At 39.8% G+C, this 8979-nt stretch overlaps 1 pseudogene; it reads left to right on the plus strand.

Annotated features, from left to right (window-relative positions):
* Positions 1-4323: 4323 nt before the first annotated feature.
* LOC137205714 (nucleosome assembly protein 1-like 1) lies at positions 4324-5985 on the plus strand (annotated as a pseudogene).
* Positions 5986-8979: the final 2994 nt, after the last annotated feature.

Genomic DNA, 8979 nt, shown 5'->3' on the forward strand with positions numbered 1-8979 from the left:
AAAAGACATTTCTCCAAAGAAGATATACAGATGGGCAACAAACACATGAAAGGATGCTCAACATCATTAATCATTAGAGAAATGCAAATCAAAACTACAATGAGGTATCACCTCACACCGGTCAGAATGGCCATCATCAAAATATCTATAAACAGTAAATGCTGGAGTGGGTGTGGAGAAAGGGGAACCCTCTTGCACTGTTCATGGGAATGTAAATTGATACAGCCACTATGGAGAACAGTATGGAGGTCCCTTAAAATACTAAAAATAGAACTACCATATGAACCAGCAATCCCACTACTGGGCATATATTCTGAGCAAACCATAATTCAAAACCAGACATGTACCACAATGTTCACTGCAGCACTATTTATAATAGTCAGGATATGGAAGCAACCTAAGTGTCCATCGACAGATGAATGGATAGAGAAGATGTGGCATATATATACAATGGAATATTACTCAGTCCTAAAAAGAAACGAAATTGAGTTATTTGTAGTGAGGTGGATGGACCTAGAATGTGTCATACAGAGTGAAGTAAGTCAGAAAGAGAAAAACAAACACCGTATGCTAACACATATATGTGGAATCTTAAAAAAGACAAATGGTTCTGATGAACCTAGTAGCAGGACAGGAATAAAGACACAGACATAGAGAATGGACTTGAGGACATGGGGAAGTGGAAGGGTAAGCTTGGACGAAGTGAGAGAGTAACATTGTCACATATACACCACCAAATGTAAAATAGATAGCTAGTGGGAAGCAGCTGTATAGCACAGGGAGATCAGCTCCGTGCTTTGTGACCACCTAGAGGGGTGGGATCGGGAGGGTGGGAGGGAGATGCAAGAGGCAAGGGATGTGGGGATATATGTATGCATACAGCTGATTCACTTTGTTATACAGCAGAAACTAACACAACATTGTAAAGCAATTATACTCCAATAAAGATGTTAAAAAAATAACATGTAATGAAATAATATTAGTTGGGGTGGGAGTAGGGAGGAGGTAGAAATGGGATTATAAAAATCTGCAGGGAAATATTAAAACAAGGAAAAAAAAATCTGCCGGGAAGCTTAGAACAGATGTAAGAAATCTTTTTCCAGGCGCTAATATAATTTAAACAGTCTATATTAAAAATATCATTAGCTTTCTACCTCATACTACTTACACAAATAAATTTCAAATCAATTATAGCTAATATTTATTGAATGCTGACACTAGGCCCTGTTGAAAGCCTTCATGTGAATAAACTCATGAAATCCTCACAGTACCCACCAGAAAAGTATTATTATCATCTCTGTTTTATAGTCCATTTTATAGGAATTGGAATCTGCTCCTATATCTTGTTAATCTGCCTTCCATGTCATCAATGCTTATTTTTTCTCTCTTTTGTGCTGGGTACTGGTTCAATTTATCATTGCAGTCTTCTAATTTGCCAGTTTTCTCTTTAAAAGACTCAAGAGTTTATCAATTTTGATTTAATTTCTGTGTATGGTATGAGGCAGAAGTCCAAATTCATAGTTTTGCATGTAGATGTCCAGTTGTTCCTGTACTACTTGGTCAAAAAACTCTTTTAACCCATTGAAATATCTTGGCTTCTTGGGAGTTCCCTGGAGGTCCAGTGGTTAGGACTCTGCTCTTTGCTTTCACTGCTGAGGGTGCAGGTTCAATCCCTGGTCGGGGTCCCCACAAGCTGCACGGCGCAGCCAAAAAAATAAATAAATAAAACATCTTGGCTTCTTTATCAAAGATCAGTTGACCATAAATATAAAGGTTTACTTCTGAACTCGCAATTCTATTCTATTGATCCACATGTCTAGCCTTATACCAGTGCCACACCCTTCTGACTATATAGCTTTGTAGTAAAATGTGAAAACTGGAACTCCACTAACCCTGCTCTTTTGCAAGAATGTTTTGGCTATTCTGAGTCCCTTGCATTTTTATTCTTTCTTTTTTTTAAAAATAATTTTTATTGGAGTATAGTTGATTTACAATATTGTGTTAGTTTCAGGTGTACAGCAAAGTGAATCAGTTATACATATACCTATATCCACTCTTTTTTAGATTCCTTTCCCATATAGGCCATTATAGAACACTGAGTAGAGTTCCCTGTGCTATAGAGTAGGTCCTTATTGGTAATCTATTTTATATAGAGTAGTATGTATATGTCAATCCCAATCTCCCAATTACCCCTCCCCCTTTGCATTTCTATATGCATTTTAGAATTAGCCTGCCAATTTCTCTAGAAAAACACAGGTGAGATTTAGATTGGAATGGCACTGAATCTGTACATCAATTTGGGGAGTATTTCCATTTCAACAATATCGTTTTCTAATCCACTAACAAGGATGTCTTCCCATTTATGTAGGTTTCCTTTAAACCCTTTCGAAAGTATTCTCTCTCTTTTCTGTCTGTAAACTCTCCCTCTCTACTGGCACCTTCCCATCAGCATATACTATAGTCAAGTTTCCATCATGTTAAAGGAAAAAAAAAATAAAACAAACTTTCTGGACTCGAATTCCCTCCAGCTCTCATCCTTTACCCCCTTCCTTGACAAAACGTCCTGAGAATGTGGTCTCTCCTCGTTGTCTCCACTAACTACTTACTCTTCAGTCAACTGCAGCTTGGCTTCAGTCCTTACCTCTCCAATAAAATTGCTCTTAACTAGATATCCAAGATCTTGTTCATTTCAACGAGCATTTTCAGCCTCCATCTCACCTCTTACAGCATTTTATACGTTGATTGTTCTTAGTGCTAGAAATTCTTTCCTGGCTTCCAATTAACCACCTCCTCTTGTTTTCTGTGTATTCTCTAGCAGCTCCACCTCATTCTCCTCTGAAGTTCTCTCTGCCACTGTCCATCTCATAAATGTTGGTGTTTTTCAGGGTTCTGTGACAGACCCTTTTCTTTTCTCATTTTACCTTCTCCCAATTGTGACATTTACAAAATGACTCTCCCATAAGTATCACCAGCTCAGATCTCACTCTTGAGCTTTAAGCCCACTTATCCTGTTGCTAAGTTGACAAGACTCTTGGAGAGCCTTTAACCATAACAAATTCAACATGCCCATTCCCTAGTTACATCTTGTCTTCCACTCCCAGACCCCAGCTAGTATGCACCTAATCAGTTGCTCAAGCCAGAACTCTAGAAGCCATTTTTGACTCCTCTCTCTGTTTCCCAGTCTCAACCCTTCTGTCATCAACTCTGTCAATCATATCTACTGAATAAAAATAACTAACAGTTACCTATAATTTAAGAGTTTTAAATAGCTCCAAAGACAAAGAAAAGCACAGAGACTTTAGAATCAGATAATCCAGAAAGGTGAGTTAGACAGTGTACCCAGTTGGCTTTTGGGTCCATGCCAAAACCTTTCCCAACTTTCCCCTACACTTTTCAGGTCTTCTTGATCTGATTCAAACCTTCCTGTCTGACCCAAGCTCTTACCCTTCTCTTCCCATTCCTCTCCCAACCCCACATTTCTCTAATTGTACTAAATTTCTTTCAGATTGGGATATGCTAGCTGCTATAAAAAACAACCCCCCAAACAGTATTGATTTATCCCATTAACATTTACTTCTTATTTGTGTTACCATCCACTGTCATCTTGTGGCCTCCCCTTATTTGGCGATTCAAGTGCGCAGGCTCTATCTGGTGACTCTGCCGTGCCCCAGGGCCTCAGAGTTCTCTGAATTCAGCCAGCGGAGAAAGAGGGAAAAGGATAGCAAAGATATTATGGGGGGAACTATCCCACCCTCCTTAAAAGCCCTGGTCCTGCTTGACTCACGTCATTTCTGCTCATATTCCGTTGGTAATAACTATTCAGTCAGCCACCTTGACAGAAGGGGTGCTGGAAAACGGATGCTAGGTAATGTAGCCCCTGGCAGGGCAGACACCATTTCTGCTGCACAAACAGCCCCTACTCTGTCCTCCCTCTCTCTCCACTACACTTTTTCCATAGTATTGCCTCTGACTTGGTTCAGGCTTTCTCTGTCCCCAGCCTAGTTTCCTTCCACTATCAGCTTAGGTATCACTTCCCCTGGGAAACCTATCCTGATAGGTTAGGTATTCTTGTTCCGTGCTCCCATTACACCCTTTATTACCCTGTGACAGCAGATAGCGTGTCTACCATAATGACCATGATGGACGACTATCTTCTATCCTTTCCCCTCCAGACTGTAAAAAACTACGGGGGAAGGCACATTGTTTGTCTTGTTCATTCTCGTATCCCCGTCACATGGTATATCAATCAAGATGTGCTAAAGTCACGTCAGAGGAAAGAACTGTTGTTCTGAGGGGGAAAAAATGGGCGGGAAGAGAAAATGGTTACCGGGGACCGGAGAGCTGCAGGAATCAGGCCGTGACAGGGTCGGGGACTAAGGAGCGCTCGCCGTCAGGATGCTGAGAGCCGGGACCAGATGGCTGGCCCCCCCACCCCGCCGCCCTCACCCTTCCCGGTACCACGCAAGAGGGACGAGATTTTTGGCGTTCATACAACATGGCAGACATCGACAACAAAGCACAGCCTGAACTTGGTCAAGATTTGGATGACGTTGAAGAAGTAGAAGAAACTGGTGAAGAAACAAAAATCAAAGCGCATCAGCTGACTGTTCAGATGATGCAAAATCCTCAGATTCTTGCAGCCCTTCAAGAAAGACCTGGTGGTCTGGTAGAAACACCAACAGGATACATTGAAAGTTTGCCTAGGGTAGTTAAAAGACGCGTGAATGCTCTCAAAAAACTTCAAGTTAAATGGGCACAGATAGAAGCAAAGTTCTATGAGGAAGTTCATGATCTTGAAAGAAAGTATGCTGTTCTCATGGACATATATACACTGTCAAATGTGAAATAGCTAGCTAGTGAGAAGCAGCCGCATAGCACAGGGAGATCAGCTCAGTGCTTTGTGAACCCCTAGAGGGGTGGGATAGGGAGGGTGGGAGGGAGACGCAAGAGGGAGGAGATATGGGGATATATGTAAATGTATAGCTGATTCACTTTGTTATACAGCAGAAACTAACACACCATTGTAAAGCAATTATACTCCAATAAAGATGTTAAAAAAAAAGTATGCTGTTCTCTATCAGCCTCTATTTGATAAGAGATTTGAGATCATTAATGCCATTTATGAACCTAAAGAAGAAGAACGTGAATGGAAACCAGATGAGGAAGATGAAATTTCAGAGAAGCTAAAAGAAAAGGCCAAGATTGAAGATGAGAAAAAGGATAAAGAAAAAGAAGACCCCAAGGGAATTCCTGACTTTTGGTTGACTGTTTTTAAGAATTGCTCAGCGATATGGTTCAGGAACATGATGAACCTATTCTGAAGCACTTGAAAGGTATTAAAGTGAAGTTCTCAGATGCTGGTCAGCCTATGAGTTTTGTCTTAGAATTTCACTTTGAACCCAATGAGTAATTCACAAATGAAGCGTTGACAAAGACATATAGGATGAGGTCAGAACCAGAGGATTCTCATCCTTTCTCTTTTGATGGACCAGAAATGATGGGTTGTACAGGGTGCCAGACGGATAGGAAAAAAGGGAAGAATGTCACTTTGAAAACCATTAAGAAGCAGCAGAAACACAAGGGACGTGGAACAGTTCGTACTGTGACCAAAACAGTTTCTAATGACTCTTTAATTTTTTTGCTCCTCCTGAAGTTCCCGAGAGTGGAGACCTGGATGATGCTGCTGAAGCTATCCTTGCTGCGGACTTTGAAATTGGTCACTTTTTACGTGAGCATATAATCCTAAAATCAGTGATATACTTTACTGGAGAAGCTATTGAAGATGATGATGATGATTATGATGAAGAAGGTGAAGAAGTAGATGAGGTAATGTTTACCAAATGAGCAAATAATTCTGTATAACACACTGAGAAGCAAATTGAGTGACTTGTGTATTCCTTTGCTATAAATCATTACTCTGTGATATGGGATAAAAACCTTTTTGGAAAAAAATATGATTTTAGAATTCTACAGCCAAACAATGTACGTATGGTTTCAATAAACTGCAAAACTCAAAAAAAAATGTGCTAAAGGCATGTGAATAAGCTGAAGCCATTATTTAAAAGAGAAAAGTAGGTTAAACTTTGCTATTTGAAGAGCTCCAAATTTGCCCTAATTTCTTATATTGTGGATGTTTCTATATGATTTTCTCCCAGAAATAACCAAAAAAAGATAAGCTGCTAATAATACCTTAAAATTATTTTCTCCTTCAAAATGGTGTGCATATTAGATAAAAATTATTCAGACAAAACTTCCATAATCATATTTTTCCCCCTTAATCAACAGTATGTATGTTCTCTGGTGATTGACACTTAGCTACCATCTCATGGTCCATTACACAGAGTCCTAGCACAGGGAAAGCAGACCTTAAGAGCTGATGTGATGCCATGTTAAATATATTTAATTTGGAATATGGATTGATTTTGGCTCATCTAGATAAAACAGATAACTTTCCCCCATCTTATCTTTCTATTCTACCTTATTATTTTTGTTTGATTGTATTGTATTTGTTTTTGTCTGCCACATGTTATATCAAGACAGAATAACATAATGCTGGTCATTAGAATCCCCAGGAGAGCTTTTGTGGTGACCTAAATGGGAAGGAAATCCAAAAAAGAGGGGATATATATATACATATAGCTGATTCACTTCACTGTACAGTAGAAACTAACACAACATTGTGAAACAACTATACCTCAATTTAAAAAAAAATTTAAAAACAGAACTTTTAGCTGGTTCTGTCATCTTCACTCTGAAAGGCAAGTCCATTCTTGTGCTACCCCAAGGTAGGGCTGGTGACTGCAAACAAGGCATGGACAGGGAAGATATTATTACCAATTGGCAGGTCCCAGAGGACACACAGACATACCTGGACAGACCCAGAGTTAGCCTCCAGAATGACTGGAGGCACACAGAGCTGTCTTCTGCCCCAGGGATAGCTGGTTGGGCAGAGAGAGCAGGGAGAGGCAACTGCACCTGGGCAGGGGGGTTCCAGTGTTGGTCATCACCCCCAGTCCTGTACATCCTGATGACTGTGTAGGAAAGCACATGCTCAGTGAGCTAGGAAACCCCACATTGCTCTGTAAGCTCAGACTTATATTCACAGGTCAAAGAGCCCCAGTAAATTCTTCAGTGGAGGAAAAAAATCACCTGGAGAGTTTGAATGTCCAGGTCTGACCCCATAACAATTAAATCATAATGTCTGGGGGTAGTAGCTAGGCAGCAGTGGTTTCTAAAGATCCTTAGGTGATTCTAGTGTGCCACAAGATTGGAAACCACTGGTGTGCTAGGTTTTAATCTAAGTTCTGACACATACTGGCCTTCTAACTTTGGACATGTAATTTAACTTCTTTGTGGAGTTAAATTATGTAAAAGTGGCTGCCTTATAGAGTTGTTTTAAGGATGAAATGATTCAAAATAAAGTGATGGGGTCCATGCATAGAACACAGTAAAGGCTATGGAATTTTTTTTTTTTTTTTTTTTGGTGTGTGTGTGGGCATTATTAGTCGTCTCCCTACCAAGTGGAGAAACATCATAATTCATTCTGAGTTAAACTTCTACCACCCCATTCCATTCTTCAGTGTAGCTTGGCTTAACTATGGCCTCCTAGATAGTTTGAGAGTATTATCCAAACCAGGATAATTGTCCACAGACAATTCCTTCAGTGTTGCAGAAATAAACAGAGTCTCTGCTCTTCTAGAATTTATACTTTAGTGGGGGAGATAAATAATCAACAAATCAATATATAATTTCAGGCAGTGTTCATTGAAGCCATGCCAATGCAATAAACTTTACACTGAATTCACTGTGGTTTTCAGCTAAGAATGGCAAAGGGGAAGTCATTTCTGTTCCCTAAAAGGAAGAGTACTCTCCAAAGAGTGAAACGATATATTTTCTTAAAAAGGTAAAAGTCATGTCTCATACAAATACAAAATGAACATGTGTCAAAGATTTTGTTTACTCATTGATTAACGACGGGACCAGTAAAATCTTAGAACTGGTTTAAAGCACATTGTAATGTACCCACTTACATTGTTCAAATCAGGATTGGGAAATGAATTTACAAATAGCTGCAAAATGGCGTTTTCCAAGGAGGGGGATTCAATATGAAGTTCAATGGACACGAGTACTTCTTGCTATCTGTTACCTACATTTAGAGTTGAACAGATGTTGACTGAAAAAAATACACACAAGCTGTAAGTTGAGAATTATGTTTTATTTGTTGTACTTACTGAGGGTTTAAACCCAGGAGACATCCTCTCAGATAGCTCTGAAGGCCTGTTCCAAAAAAGGTAACAGAGGAGCCAGGAGATACTGGAGTTTTTTTCAAAAAAAAAATTCCAGGTAGTCAGAACATCAAATAATTACTGTTAATTAAAGAAAACCAGATATCTCAGGTCAATGAATTTAGTGTTTTTCCACATATGAGAAGATGCAAGAGTCTGGGCTTATTAAAATTATTCCTTTGATATGCACCATAACCATCTAGGGCTCGTAACCTATTTTTCTCCATCCTGAATCCCCTCAGGATGCGCCACTTGTGGTGGCTGCAGAGGCTGATTGGCTCCATGGCCACAATAGCCTTTGTTTACTGAAATAGCAGGTTACATTCTTTGTCCACACCTAGCTCCACAAAGAAAGATGGAGAGCTCCTATAGATTCAGAATACCCTGAAAGGTGAGCCAGACTATGGCTGGTTTTTCATTGAAAACACCCGGGAATCTTTTAGTCCATTGCATCGTGTTTCACAATTTTTCCCTATAAAAATCACTCTACCTGTAAACACTCAGCAGCTAAGCAGTTCTTCCGCTTTACTTTGCTTTCATTTTCGTCAACCCTTTTGCTTCCATTTTCGTCAACCCTTTTGCTTCATACTTGCCTTTGGCAGGGCTGGATGGTATTTCTTTGCTCCCACCAAAGAGGCGTCAAAGTGAGTGAGAGTGGAAAGCTAACCCTTTCTCCCTCCAGTAAATCCCCGAT

Source organism: Pseudorca crassidens, chromosome 14 (genome assembly GCF_039906515.1).
Source record: "Pseudorca crassidens isolate mPseCra1 chromosome 14, mPseCra1.hap1, whole genome shotgun sequence".
In the NCBI taxonomy this organism is placed as follows: domain Eukaryota; kingdom Metazoa; phylum Chordata; class Mammalia; order Artiodactyla; family Delphinidae; genus Pseudorca; species Pseudorca crassidens.